The sequence below is a fragment of the Canis aureus genome, chromosome 5, assembly GCF_053574225.1.
Source record: "Canis aureus isolate CA01 chromosome 5, VMU_Caureus_v.1.0, whole genome shotgun sequence".
Classification (NCBI taxonomy): domain Eukaryota; kingdom Metazoa; phylum Chordata; class Mammalia; order Carnivora; family Canidae; genus Canis; species Canis aureus.
This window is the reverse complement of record NC_135615.1, coordinates 1,904,232-1,919,744: the sequence shown is the minus strand read 5'-3', so window position 1 is coordinate 1,919,744 and position 15,513 is coordinate 1,904,232. Positions and strand designations below refer to the sequence as shown.

The 15,513-nt window shown below is 42.6% G+C and overlaps 1 protein-coding gene across 29 annotated transcripts in view; it reads left to right on the top strand.

Annotated features, from left to right (window-relative positions):
• Positions 1-15,513, top strand: part of LOC144313604 (uncharacterized) — a 151,355-nt gene that overhangs the window by 19,219 nt on the left and 116,623 nt on the right. For 4 of the 29 annotated variants that reach the window (XM_077896564.1, XM_077896571.1, XM_077896563.1 and 1 more), the window contains exon 3: positions 13,595-13,661. The exons of the other annotated variants lie outside the window; for them this stretch is intronic. The gene's annotated coding sequence lies outside the window, so the exon portion shown is untranslated. The remainder of the gene's footprint in view (positions 1-13,594; positions 13,662-15,513) is intronic. 29 annotated transcript variants of the gene reach the window in all.

The following is a 15,513-nucleotide window of genomic DNA, read 5'->3' as shown; positions in this document are numbered from 1 at the left end:
GTTGCGGGATGGAGAGGAAGCGGGACCCGGCAACGGGGGAAGGGGGGGCGGGGGTAAGGGAAAGAGTGTGTTTGGTTAATGTTGATCTATTGAAGGTCAGCGATCGATCGATGTTTGCAAGAGTCCTGGGGCTGCACTCACGGGACGTCGGAGGACTAATGGGATCCAGTCCCCCGCGCAGGGCCCAGGGATTGCGATTGTTCAGAGCTCAAAGGGCAGCGCGATCCCTGCGGCTGGAGCGTCCTGGCAGCCCCCGCAAGGAGACCCAAGGCTTGGCATTGTTTGCCACGGGCAGACGGTGTGGTGTATTGATTCTCAGCTCCGTCTGGGCAGAGAGACCTTGAGTCTCTCCTCCTGGCAAAGCTGATCAAATGATGTCCCGGGCAAGTAACCTCAGTGCCTTCATCTGTAAATGGGATATAGGTAGTTTGTAGAATATTTTAAAGACTGAGCCTTTTACCCAACATGTAACAACTTCTGAAGAAGGAATATTACCATTTATCCAGTCATTTCCTCTTTTCACAGTGACAAACAACACTTGAATAAATATCTTTGTGTATAAATCTGTCTGAATCTCTATTTCTCTGGTGGACATTTTTAAAATTGGGTACACTGAATCAAAAAATAGGAACTTTGTGACACCTGGGTGGCTAGCGGTTGAGTGTCTGCCTTTGGCTCAGGTCATGATCTCCCGGTCCTGGGACTGAGTCCCACATCAGGCTCCCTGCGGGGAGTCTGCTTCTCCCTCTGCCTGTGTGTCTGCCTCTCTCTGTGTCTCTCGTGAATAAATAAAATCTTTAAAAAACATATAAGTTTTTTGCAGGTGGTAGATAAGTCTGCCCGATGAGTTGCCATCATGATTCTGCCGACATCCCTGCCTGTGTAGAATAGCCTTGATGATCCTGGGTTGAGCCACTTAAATTCATTCCACTGGCATATATATATTTACTGGGGGGTTAGTAAATGGTACCAGTTTGTTAGTTACTGGGGGTTAGTAACTTGGTACCAGTTTTCTGGGTGCTTGCAATGCAGCCACAAACAACAACAAAAAGAATTTCCTGTCCTCAAGACACTCAGCTCCTGTGGGAAGACAGAGAAAATAAATAAATACATAGTAGACTGTTATTCAGGGATAAGTTCCGTGAAGAAGGGAAAGCAAGGCAAAGGGCTGGTGGGGTGATGCTGTTTCAGGAAACTAAGCAGTTGAGGAAACACCTGAGGCCAGAACAGAGAGAAGGGAAGCCTTGTGAGGATCCAAGGAAGTAGCAGTCCGGACAGCAGGGAGAGCAGGTACAAGGGCCCTGAGGTTGGCACTGTGGGCCTGGTTTCTTGGGCTGGCCAGGAAGCTACTAAGTAGGGCAGCAAGAGGGGGAAGGAGCTGAGGAGGTATTTGGAGTGGCAGCCAGTGGGCAGGAAGTGATGGAGGGCTGTTCCTAGTGGGACAAGTCCCGAAGCTTCTAGGCGGAGGACAGACTGTGCTGTGCAAATTTTATCAGCATTACTTAGGCCGCCGTATGCATCTTAGCTAACACTATAGGGTGGCAAGTATGGAAGCAAAACCGGTTAGCAGGTGGTGTGCTAGCTGCTAATTTGATGGACAAGAAACATATTTCTCCTTATCATCTGTGTTCTTAATTACTGATGAGGCCGCCTATTGAGCATTTGCATGAAGTCTTCTGTGGGCAGCGGGCTGATTTTAGCCTTCTCCCAGGACCACCCCTCCTCCACCTTCAGTGGGATGAAGACCTTTCAGCTCCTACCCTAAAGAGGGACTTAAAAGGCAGTTGCTAGATGGTTCCATCCAGTTTCGAGTCTATGTGGTCTCCATCTTGGAGGCATTTGGGGAGAGTTCTGTGGTTCTGTTTCTGGTTTCTCTCACTGATTTTTAACAGCCTGTGTTTAAAATATGTCCTTTATTAAGTTGTGATTGCACAAATTGGGGAACGGGATGACTTTGGATGTATTAAAGCTGAAAATTCAGGCTGGATAAATATTACATTGGATTTACTCTTTTATTATGCTTTTAATCATTCTCTGAATGCTTTTTCAAGAACTGCTGGCATCTCAGGAATGGAGAATCTTTCAGCATCATGCTCTTTAAATGCAAAAAAAAAAAAACTACTAGATAAACTGAATCTTTAAAATAACTAAACGAAAGTGTGCATTTGTTATGCAACATCACACAATTGTTCCATTGGCACACCTTCCTAATGGCTTCTTTATGCAAACGTTATCGCCTTTGTGCCATTTGCCACTTCTGTTTCCAGTACATTTATTTCAATGAAGACTGCTGAAAACCTTGCAAGTTGTTGGGGAGCCCGGCCCTTTTCTTCTGCGTGTGCCAGGGTGTGCATTTACATGAAGAACTTGTCTAAACCACCACCAGTGAGATAGGGAAGGAGCACCCTCCCTGCTTGAAGCTGGGGTCTGTCTGCCTGCAAGAATGCCTGGTGCACGCAATTCATTTCGGGTATTTCAAATACGTACCAAGGTAGTTAATTAAATGCACGGAACCAGGGCTTACCCTGAAACTGGTCTTGGGAGGAGCTTAACTTCAGGCCACAGGTATAGATTTAGGAAATCTGTAGAGAGCAAGAATGTTCTACGAGTGGGGAATGAACACCTTTCCCAATCTGGACTCAGTTTTCTGCAGAGCCTCACAAAAGCACACCGACTTGATTCGGGGTGCCCTTCCAGGATGCCCCATCTTGTCGCCCCATCTCCTTTAGTTTGGTTCCCTCGGTGCTGCCCACTAAGCCTTGTATGTTACAGCCCTGCCTTTATTCACGTGTTTCCATCTCTTCACTGATGTCTGACACAGGGAAGGCTGGCAGCCTTTGAAGGGTTGAGCTCAGGGCTTTGCAGTCCAAGGTGGCCTTTGTTCTCAACCTACTGGGAACACCTGCAGTGAGAAGAGACTGGACCTGAACGTGATCCGGGTCTGAGCCTCTGCTCGGAAACCCACACATGCAGAAAGTCCACCCATTATCACCGAGGCACAGGAGCTAATCACTTTAGTGCAGAGCTTCTTAAACCTTTTTTCATTCTTGACACCACTTACCTGAACAGCATAGTCCCATTAATAACATCCCTCACCTCTGGGAGGCAGTAGAACAGAGAGGTGGGAAGTCAGATTTCTGTCTGCTGTAGGAGGTGGAAATGTGGGGACCTGTTCAGACCATTCAAATACTACTCAAGTGCTTATTGTGCTACAGTTCCCTTGAATCACTAAGAAATATTATATATTTTATATTATATATCCTTAGGATGTATTACATATCCTTATATATTTACATTCCTATAAAATTTGGGTTTTATTATTTATTTATTACTTAACACTTTTAGGCTATAAAAGAAATTGCAGCTAATTTGGAAAAGTTAATTAAAATTTATTAACTACATATATTTGTCAGTTGGCTTTACTGGGGTTACTTAGATAAGGTAAACTGTGTCAGTGAATGAAAACCCTCTAACTTTCCCTATACAAGGAAAAGTACATTCACATTGTTGTAAATTCTAAAATTTAAAAAATAAATAAAATTCTCGCCTAATGCAAATAGTTTCCATTAATTTCATCTTTAATGGAAGTATACCCTCTTAATCAAGCAATAAATTGATTTTGGAAGTGGAATGATAAACAGATTTTATTTCTGAATTTGGTAAGAGAATTTTCTTGCTGGATGTCAGTGGGTTTTCATTTCTAGTGAGACCTTTATGCTTGGAATAATGGTTTTGAGCAAGCATGGAAGGAGTTTATAAGAATGCTCCTTGCTGGTAATGAATGTTGTAATTTTTTTTAATTTAGAAATGCACAGACAGTATCATTCTAAAACAGGAATTGGTGAACTATGTCCCCAGGACAAATTTGGCCTACCACTTGCTTTTGTAAATAAAGCTTTATTGGAGCAGAGCCACACCCTTACATAACCCTATAGCTTGCAAAGGCTAAAATATTAACTAGTCCCTTAGGGAAAACAGTTGCTGACAACAGAATAAACTATACTAGGTAAAATAAGACCAACATTAACCAAACAAATGACATTTACCTTGGGACTTAGAATGCAAATATAGGTAAAAAAAATTTTATGTTCCACAACATTCAGATCTTTATTCATCAACTTTTGGGCACCTTGCTCCCTCTCACGATCCCACAACTCATGGATTTAAAAATATGTGCGTCCCTGGGTCAGTCCAGAGTGAGCAGTCTCATTTCTTTTAAGATGTCATGGAGGGGGTACCTGGGTGGCTCAGTCAGTTAAACATCTGCCTTCAGCTCAGAGTCATAATCTCAGGGTCCTGGGGTTGAGCCATGCCTTGGGCTCCCAGCTCAGTGGGGAATCAGCTTCTTCCTCTCCCTCTGTTGCTCCCCCCAGCTTGTGCTCTTTCTCTTTCTCTCAAATAAATAAATAAATCTTCCAAAAAAAAAAAAAAAAAAAAGGATGTCATGGAGAGAGCTGTGCAGGCAAGTGAGGCACTACACACTTAAACCTTAGTGTGTGACATTTCACTAGATAACAACTAGATAACAAGAACACGGAGCACCTGTGGGTTCTCTAATGAAGGTGGAAGCATGAAGGAAGTATGACCCTTCTTGCTTCTAAATTCAAAAATCTAAAGTATCTTCCAACATGGCACTGCCTATGTTTTCTGGAAACTAGTACCTTCATCTGGAAAACTGGTTATCTTTTGTGAAACTGGAAGAAATCTTTAAATGTAAAATATTCAGCCAGTAGAGCCAGGAATTCACTGTGCCATGCTCTCCCATGGGAATAATCTCTCTAGATTAAAATGGACCTTGATAGATGGTGAGATGAGGTTGGCATTGTGATAAATCATGGAGTTAGGACATTGGGACAAAAGCCAGGAGACTTAGCTTCTCTTACCAGGTGGCTTCACCACCAGTTGGCTGTGTGATCATTGACAGGTCACTTTGAACCTCCACTTGCTTATCAGTAATTATTTCTCATCTGGAGTATCCTACCACACTCAGATAGTTGTGAGGATAAAGTGAGATGGTAATCATAAATTTTTGTGTAGAGGCACCTGGGTGGCAATAGTTAAGTGTCTGATTTGATTTTGGCTCAGGTTGTTGTGATCTCAAGGTCCTGGGATGGTGCCTCATATTGGGCTCTGCACTCAGTGGGGAGTCTGCTTATCCCTCTCCCTCTGCTCGTCCCCTCCCTCCTCTTGCTTTCTCTTTCTAAAGTGAATAAATAAAATCTTTTTAAAAAATTAATAAAATAAATAAATTTTTTTGTAATGACCTGTACTAGCCTAGGACTTACTTAGCTCAGGAACTAACCATATGTGATTTGAGGAACCATATTGAGAAGGCTTGTTTAATACTAATTTCACCAGACACAAGATACTGGACATTCTGGAACATCCAGAGTCTTACATGGAGGAGGAATATTGGGATAGACAGTACAAGAAGCTGAGAAGTTAGCCAAGATGCAGGCTGGGTCTTCTAGGGAAGCTGGCTGATCTCATGCTGAACTGAATGCAGACCCTTTCCAGGGGGTTAGTACTTAGGGATCTGGAAGGAAGAAGAATCAACTTTCTTGCAAGGGGACTCCAGTCGGCAGCAGGTGCAGTGGAGAAGAGAACTCTACCTTTTGAGAGAGAATATGGGTAAGTTTCAGGCCAAAGTGAAGCAAAGAATTCTGAGACTCCACACTTGGGGGAGAGAAGGATGAATCAGCATGATAGCAAATAGGGGAAAGAGGAAAAAACTATGGTTTGCAAGTCACCTTGGTGTCAGGACCTATATCAGGAAAGTCAACTCCAAATCCCATCTGGTGGTGAGCGGAGGCAGCTGACATGTTCCTGCATTGATTGGGGGTGGCCAGAGCTGTCTTGTCTGAGAGGCTGGAGCAGAAAGTCCTTCACTCAAACACGGTTCCCTCACTGGCTGACCTTCAGGTAGGTAGTTCCAAATTTTTATCTTTTTTCATTTTTTTTAACCAGAAACATTCGAATGTTTCTCAGAGCTTCTCAATAAAAGATAAGTCATCTGGGAGATAGCACAATAAACCATTAATAGCCATTCTTGCTTTAATATGAATTTACTTCACTTCACTTCACTCCACCATGACAGCCCTGAGGAAATGAAATAAAGAATAAGGAGTTTATAAAACACAAACGACAAACTTCACCCATTTGCATGCTGTGGCTTGTCCTTGTGAGAAAGGCTGCCAGAAACAGACGTGAGGGTTGTAAACTACACAAGCCTTCAGTAGATAGGCTTCCTACTGGCAGCAGCACAGAGAGAGGTGCTTCCCAGAGTCGTGGCTAATTGCAACTGCCCTGCCTGGAAGAGATATCTTTTTTCTAAGTTTCACAAAGGTATCCTAAATACTTGGAAACATCGGGGAAGCACAAGCCCAATAGCTCATATCCACTGCTTTCCAGACTGTGAGGTCAGAAGATTGTGGAGGAACTCTGCTTCTTATGGGTTTGGGGTCTCTTTACAGTGAGCTGGAAGGTAAGAGAGGGGTACCTTCTCCTTTGCTGCCAGGAGATCAAGAGGAAAGGAGGCCCAGGCTGTCAGAAGGTCAGAGCAGTCAAGATGCAGCCAACCACCTTCAAAGGCTGTCTTATTTTCAGTGGAAGTTTCCAAGTGATAATAACATCTCTCAGTATTGAGACTTTGAGAATGAATTTGCAGCTCCCCAGTGATAGATAAAACACCATCAGAAAGTGTGACAGTCCCCTGCACGTCCAGCTATGCCAGAAGGATATAGATCTCACTCACAGAAAGGAAAAATTGCAAAGCAGGCATCCCAGAACGTATCACAATCATAACCCAGGAAAATCCGCCACCGAGTTTTTCTTTATCTACAAACAATGTGCTTGGTGGATTTTCTGCTGACAGACAGTGTGCCTGTACTAAACGGGCTTTATTAACCCGATTGGAAAAAATGATTTTGCAATTTTCATGGGGCTTAAGAGTGTAATTAATACAATACATTAAAGGCCAATGCCACTTTGCAGACATTTGTCCCATAGGGGATTATGAAATAGTTTTCTTTGAAGAGAGTTCTTAGGTTTGCAATTCCAATAGCCAACACTGCCCCGCCTTCTTGGTGAACCACTCTCATCTTTATCAGCAATAAAACTAGACTTGCACTGGCTTTCTCTTTGGGGTTTCCCCACCAGTCCCCTGTCCCACTTGTCCTGCTTTCCAGGGGCAGGTGCTGTCATTTGAATGAAAATGAAAGAACGCTTTCAGGTTTGGGCTCAGGGAAGGAGTCAGCGAGAAGCCATGTCACCATGCCGCTCATTTTTTATCCAGTTTTCTTGTTGTGTGGCCACATCCTAAGAGATTAGCTGAGTGCTGAAGGCCTATGTATTTCTTGCTCTCAAAGAACAGTTAACAATCTTGGCCTTTTAAAAGTTAGGTCCAAACAGGTACTCCTGAAATTTAGGGAGGAGGGAGAAGCAGTTAGATGGAGACCTCAGACTTTGGGAATGAGGTAGGAGAGAGGTGGCCCCACAGAGATTGTCTGTAGGTGAGGAGAAGGGCGGTCTGCGGGGGAGTAGTTACTGAGAAGTCTCACCTTGGTGGAAGGTGAACATAAATCTGTGTGTCTATCTCTTTCTCTCTCTTTTCGGTATGTTGACTTCAACCTTATTCTGTCAAAAATCTCTTTCCTGTCCCTTAAATTTAGCGCAGATGCCATAATTTCTATATGTTTTCAGATATTAAAACCCATCCAGTTGCTCATGACTAGCCATTAGGGAATCAAAACCACAATGCAATGCCAGTTCACACCCCTTGCTATAGAAAAAACTGTTCTGAAGCTTGTTAAAATGAGAAGTAAGAATTAATTCAGGACTATTGCCATGAGAGTCCAGACTACTGTAACAGGGGAGAGAGATCTGTTCAGTTCCAAATACAGACAGTTGGGGATGTATAGCCATCAAGCAGAGTGGTGTTCAATGGATGGGAAGTCACTAGGAGGAGACACCAAAGGTAGGGGATTCTTGCCACAACTGATCTAGGCAATCCAGGCTGAAAAAGATCCAAAGATGAGCCCAGTCGAAAAAAGGGCTCAGAGGAGTCTGACTAAAATCAGGTCAAAGAGAAAGTCTTTGTCACCATTTGGATGACTATTATTCCAAAATGGAAGATTACAGGTGTTGGGGAAGATGGTGAAGAAATTGGAACCCGGTGCATTTAGGAATATAAGATGGTGCAGCCACTGTGGGAAACTGCCTGGCAGTTCCTCAAAAAGTTAAGCATAGAATTATCATAGGAGTTAGCAATGCTATACACCAATGTTCATAGCAGCATTATTTACCGAAACATGAAAGTAACCCAAATGCCCACCAAAAGATGATTGGTTAAATAAAACGTGGCATATGCATATAATTTATTCAGCCTTGAAGAGGAATCAAGTTCTGATACATGTTCCAAAATGCATGAGCCTTGAAAACATTTTGCTGAGAAGCCAGACACAAAAACACAAATATTGTGTGATTTCACTTACAGCAAGGACCCAGAATAGGCGAATTCAGAGACAGAAAGTAGAGTAGAGGTTACCAGGACCAGGCGCGGGGGGGTGGGGGCGCTGGGGGAGGAATAGGAAGTAATTGTTAAACGGGTACAGAGTTTCAGTTTGGGATGAGGAAAAATGTTTTGGTGATGGTTGCACAACAATGTGAATGTACTTAATGCCACTGAACTACATACTTCAGTTAAAATGATAAATTTTATGTTATGTACAGTTTATTGCAATTAAAATATATATAATAAAAGAAACCTATTCCGCTTAATGTGCCAACCTCAGACTCAATATAAATCCCAGGCCCTCCTCCCCTAGGGTAGATTTGGTGCGAGGCTAGGGGCACGTGGAGTGAGGAGGAGCTTTATCTGCTCTTTCCTTCCTCCTCTCACTCCAGCACTGTTATCCTGAGATATTTATCCATATTTCCTTCCTGCCTTCTTGAAGAGTTGAAGGTGGAGGGGCAAAGGGGTGATAGAGGAACAGAGTGCCATCTTTTATAACTGCTAGCACAGTAGTGGTGGGTAAATGTCTGCATTCCCTTTGTTTTGTTTTGTTTGTTTGGTTTTTTTGCCTCCATTTCTGCTGAATGGAGGTCTCCACTGTGGGAACTCAGTTTTATTATCTGTGTTAAAGACCCGTCATCAGGAGGGGTGGCTGTGTCCTTCTTCACCTGGCCTCCTCACCAGTACACTAACCAGTTCTCACTTACAGCCTAGTCTTCTCTTATTGCCACGATACCTCCTTTGGAGCTATAGAAACTCCAAAGTCTTCTTTCCAAAGGCCTTGGAGAACTGAAAGCCCATCACTCACTTACTCCTTCTCAAACCCTTTTCTCAGTGTTTCCCAGCAAGCCTACTGCCTTTGGAAATCTCCAGGTGTTCTAGAGATCTCTCTCTGTTGACCGCAAATCTAAGTGCCTGAGGACCTGTGTCAAGCTTTTCCCTTTCCTCTTTCTCCTTTGATTTCCAAAAGAAATCCCCTAACTAACTCCTCTCCAGGCTCTTGGCAGCAGTAGAGTAGATTCAAAGTTTTTTGTTGTTGTTTTTTAAGATTATTTATTTATTTATTTATTTATTTATTTATTTATTTATTTATGAGAGAGAGAGAGAGAGAGAGAGAGAAGCAGGCTCCACACAGGGAGCCCAATGTGGGATTCGATCCCAGGACTCCAGGATCACACCCTGGGCCAAAGGCAGGTGCTAAACTGCTGAGCCACCCAGGGATCCCCGGATTCAAAGTTTAATAGCTCAGCAAGCTTCTAGGAAGGAAAGAAGATGCCTGTTTCTCTTTCTTGCAGGGAATCTCAGTCTTTAACAAGTCACAAATATAATCCGATTTTATTTAAGACTATGGAGCACTTAATATTTCCTGACACTTACTGGTGGATTTTATTCTCTAATACCTGTGTGGCAGAAAAAAAAAATCCCACTCAGAAGGCTGCTACGTGAAGACTCCTATTTGCTTGCAGCTCTGAAAGGTATTCTGTGTGAGAACCAGGAAGAAATGGCCGTTAGTTGCCAAGAAAAATGCCCCTTTGGCAAAACCTGTTCAGTAGAAAGGACCAAACCATCTTGTGCATTCTAAGTATCTTGGAGAAACTCCTCTTTGTTAGGCAATCATGTTTTCATTCAAAACTCTTAGTAACCCTGTGAGTGGGTATTGTTCCATTGAATGGAAGAGGAGACTGAGACTTAAATAAATGTACTGAAGATGACACAGCTGGATGATTGTGGAGCTAGACAAAAATCCAGTTCTGAGTGATCTCCTGGCCAGGTTAGCACCACATAGCTAAAAGCTACAGAGTCTACAGGATGCAACGAAGGGTGTTTGCACTCTCTAGATCGGGACACTGGGGAGTCCTGACTCTATGCCCCAATTCAGGAACATACATCCCCTGGGCCCTGAAAGTGTGAGGGAGACTTCTTAAAGATGGCACAGATTCAGGATCCCTGCAGCTGGTGATCTCCACCAATAAAGAGACAAAATACTAGTTGGTTGCTCAGTTGAGAGGTGGAAAGGAGGAAGAGAGTCTTGGAATAAACCCTTGAATTTAAGGTTGAAATTGATATTTTTTCCGAAGAGTGTCTATGGAGACTGAAGAGAGCTTGAATTTTGTCTGCTGGTGAGTATTGGGAAGTGAGGGGAGATACCTGGGAAATTTTGAGAAAGTGCATATGTCAGATGCCTTGAGTGAGGCCAGCAATGGAAAGCATGGTTGTACCTCTATGGAGTCGCTCCTCTCGAAGCCAAGGAAGAAGGAGGAGGCCACTGTTGGTCCTAATGGGGAGGCAAATGGGACCACTTTGGCATCACCAGTGACCTGCACTCTTTCACGTGATGGTCTTTAGAGGGATGTCGACTTCTTTGGGGGAGTTCTTCAGGAGAAGAAACAGGTTGGGCTAGGCCAAGTCAACCCCATGAAAAATAAAGACCTTTTCCAGCTCCTACTGAACAGAGGGATCATCTGCTAGTGAAGTTCCCTCCTGTGGAGAGGAAATTTCCTTCAGCTTCTGCCCTGGAAGAATCTGTTGAGAAAGCAAATACTTGGAGTGTCTTCAGGGTAGGAATGGAGGCTGACCATGTAGAGAGAATCAGTTTTGAGGAGTCTGCTGAAGTTAAATATTTAGTGCACTTGAACTCCTAAGGAGATTTGAGCAGCTCTTTTCAAATGGAGATTTGAGCAGCTCTTTTGATGGAGATCAGAGACCAACAAGGCTGACAAGTCTAGTAGAGTGGCAACTAACTTAATAAGCAATAATTAGAAGGGACAATGACTGGTGCATTAGAGTAGTACCAGAGAGGTAGTTTGAAAATGTCTCCTCCCCAATACTTCCACATTAAATCCCTGGAACTGGAGAGCATTACCTTATTTGGAAAAGGTGATCTTTGCATACATGATTCAGTTAAGGATCTTGATGAGGAGATAATTCTGGCTTGTATAAGTGGGGCCTAAATGCCGTGAAAAGTATTCTTGGTTGTAAGAGAGAAGATAGAGACACAGAAGAGAAGGCAACGTGAAGGTGGAGCATGGAGATGCAGGATAAGCTTTGAGTATATTTAGGAGGAGGAGAAGGAAAAGAAATAATCTATGTAGGAGTAAACGTGTGTGTGTGAAAACCCAGAGCCAAGAGAGAGCATGTATGGTCTCCAGAGTGGGGAGAGGGTGGTGGAAGTTCACGCCAGAAGGCAGATGTGTCATGTAGCAGAGAATGGAGCTTTGACGGTCATGAGTGGAAGCAATGAGCCTCAGCAGACAGTGCCCTGGTCAGATAGAAGTTTCACGAGGACCTTTTTGGAAGCTTAAATTAAAGCAGTGAAAAGAGAGAGAAACATACCACCCAGCAAGATGAACAGGCAGGAAAACTGGCAGGATTCGGATGGGGAAAAGTCAGGAAAAGGGAAAGGTGAACACTGATGTCCATGTTTCTGGATTCAGAACTGAGCTGGGGGTGATGATTTTCACAAAGGTCAGGAAAAAAGGAGGAAAAGGATCTCAGTAGAATGAGCATTTCGGAACAAAATTACTGGCCCAGGCAAGGCTTATTTCATGGATGGGCATTTGGGGCAAAAAAAATCTTTCATGGGGGCAGACGCTCAGTGGTTGAGCGTCTGCATTTGGCTCAGGGCGTGGTCCCAGGGTCCTGGGATGGAGTCCTGCATCGGGTTCCCTGCAGGCAGCCTGCTTCTCCCTCTACCTGTGTCTTTGCCTCTCTCTGTGTCTCTCATGAATAAATAAATTTAAAAAATCTTTTAAAAAAAATATTTCATGACCTCCAGGATTCCCTCTTTGGCCCTGACAGTTCTAGCAATTTCCATGTTCTTTGTTATTTGAGATCACAACAGCAAAGTTCATGTTAAAATATAAACCCAGCTTTGGAAAAAGGCCTACTTTGCCCTGACCAGTGTTAAATGCTTTAGTTTAAAAGAGATTATCATGTTGGCTCTCTGGCAAGGGGATCCCTCAAGAGTGAAAGGAAGTCATTACTATTTCCTGAAGGAGGACAGAGTTCCACACCAGCCCTTATCAGTGAAGACAGGTGAGAATGTATTGGAAGGTTCAAGCAGATATCATGAAGGCATGATTGGGGGAACCCTGAAAAGAAGTGGGGTGGGGAGGGAGGATGAGCTCAATGGAGCATGTCTCATAAAAAGTTAATGCCCTATTCCTTTTTTACTCTGAGCATGTGCAAACTGGTAGGGTCCTGAGCTTGGCATTATCAGTTTGGGCATTAGAACAATGTCCACATGCAGAGCTGAAGGTATCCTCTGGCTTTACCTATGAAAGAGATCCAAAAATGCCCCCAAAATTGGCTATATTGGCATAAAGATTGTTTTGAGCTGAAGGCAATAATGAGACAGCAAACTCAGAAAGAGCTCTCTGCCCTCCCCCATCTGCCTAAAAGTGGGACGTGAATTTCCCTTCTAGAAGGTTTGCTCCCTCTCCTCTCCCATACCAGGAAGAAGGAGAGCAACCATTACGGCTGGAGGTGGAAAGTCAGCACTGAGATGGGTCTACACAAAGAAACCTTACAAAAATAAGCTTTATCTTCTGTTAGTTTCCCTATAGGTTTATCTTCTCACGATTTATGGCTCCCAGAAGGCCAAGCCTCTTACTTACCCTTTCCCTTGTCGCTTCTCCACAAATTTGTCACCCTTTGTGAAAATGGTATAGAAGCTCCCAGGTAACGCCACCTTTTTGGATCTTCACTTTTTTGTGTGTTTTCTTTGTAGGAAGACTTCCATGCATGTAAAATTGAAATATTACCGTCAAATAAGATCTGTATGCCTTTTCTCCTGTGGATCTGTCTTTTGTCAGTTTAATTTGCAAGCCCCAGGCACAAATATAAGATAGAGGAAAAGTTTTTTTTCCATACACCTATAAGATCTACACATTGTTGTTCAATGTGCTCAGGCTTCTCAGCAGGGGGAATAGTTACCGTTTCCTTAATGTTTCTATATGTAGGCTTACCTTATAAAAAGCCTTCTCTTTTTTCCTTCAAATTTAATAATTGCTATGAGTTGAAAGAAAAAGAAAAATAACTTTTATTATAACAATCTATTACTACTACTATGATTTATCATAGGATTATAAAGTGTGTCTGGAGCTTGAAAGAAACACAGACTTCAACCTGATTGTATTTCTGTGGCTGGGTATGTATTAATTAATGACACAACTAAATTATGGCTGTTTCGTCATCTTCGTTTCCATAACATTTTTCTTTTTTTTTTCCATAACATTTTCTAACACCTTCTAGAACTTTCCTAGAACACAACAGTGTGCTAGAGTGCTTCTGGTGTGACTCACATCCTCACAATCTCATCTCTGATTTTTACCACCTCTGAATAGATAGTTCCTTGTGGGTTCTCTCTCACCATGAAACTCACTCCACTGCCTGTACAAAGTCCTTGTCTCAGGCTCTGATCTTAGGGAACACCAAGCTAAATTATTCCATGAAAACTGTGTAAGATTCATATTCAGCAAACCTGGGTTCTAGTTGTTCTCTGGTCACCATTAAAAACAAATCACTTATTCACATTGACCCCTTGTTTCCACTTATGTAAAATGAAGACATTAAACTAATCTCTTTGGTTCTCATTCTTTCAAATATTCACTCATTCTCTCATTTTTTATTCACTCTTTTTAAATTTACTTATTTTATTCTTCACTCATTTAACCACTACACTTTCTGTCATTCATTCATTTAATTTTTTTAATTACTTCTTTATTTCTTGTAGAGAGAGAGCATATATATGCTTGAGCAGGGGTGTGGGCAAAGGGAGACAGAGTATCCCAAGCAGGCTCCTGGGTGGGCATGGAGCCCCTTGTGGGGCTCATTCAAGGGCCCTGAGATCATGTCCTGAGCAGAAATCAAGAGTCAGATGCTTAATCGACAGAGCCATCCAGGTGCCCGGTCATTCACTCATTTTTATTTATTCACCTACCCACCCATTTTTTTTCATTCATTTATTTCTACACTTCCTATATGCTTTCTTTCTTCATTTATCCACTGATTTTAAAGCAGCTACTAATTCTTTCATTCATCTAACTTTTTATACATTCCTTCATTTTTTTCTCTGATTCTTCAATGTTTTGTGCATTCATTCTTTGTGCTATAATTTGTTATTCAGTTCTTGTACTCTTCCTTGCCTTCTTTCTTTTCTTCCTTCTGTATCTCTTTCTTCCTCTCTCTCCTTTCTTCCTTCAAAAGGTTGCTCAGAATCAACCAGTAATTTATCACTATTTGAAATAACACTGCTTTGTGAGTAATTGCTTCTGTGAATCAGAGACATTATTACAAGAGATGGGTGAGGATGAAAATAGTGTGCTCCCCAGATGCTATAAATGGGGGAAATGTATGTTCCAAATTCAGGCAGCATTGTGTCTTCCTTCCTTCCTCCCTTCCTCCCTTCCTTCCCCCCTCCCTCCCTCCCTCCCTCCCTCCTCTCTCTCTCTTTCTTTCTTTCTTTCTTTCTTTCTTTCTTTCTTTCTTTCTTTCAGAGAGAGAAATAGAGCACATGTGTACATGTGGTAGGGGTGGGGCAGAGAGAGAGAGAGAGGGAGAATGAGAATTATAAGCGGGCTTCACACCCGGCATAGAACCTGGCTCTGGGCTTCCTCTCACGACCCTAAGATCATGACCTGAGTAGAAGCCCGGAATCCAACATTTAACCGACTACGACACCCAGGCACCACCAACATTGTGTATTTCTAATACACATCCACTCTGTTCAATCATTTTTGTTGCTGATGTTATTTATGAAGACTACAAGAAGTCTTATTTTAGCCACTGAGGAAATATTATTATTTCTACTGGTTCCTAAAAGTTATTCAACAGCTTTACAGGAGGTTATACTTATATCATCTAAATGTTTATAAATTTAAAAACCAGATGAGTATCCAACTGAAAATGCAAAACAGAATCTAATTGGACACATGCTTTCTTCTAGGAGTCTCATTGTCAACTCTACCTATTTATTAACCTTCATACAAAAAAGTATGAAT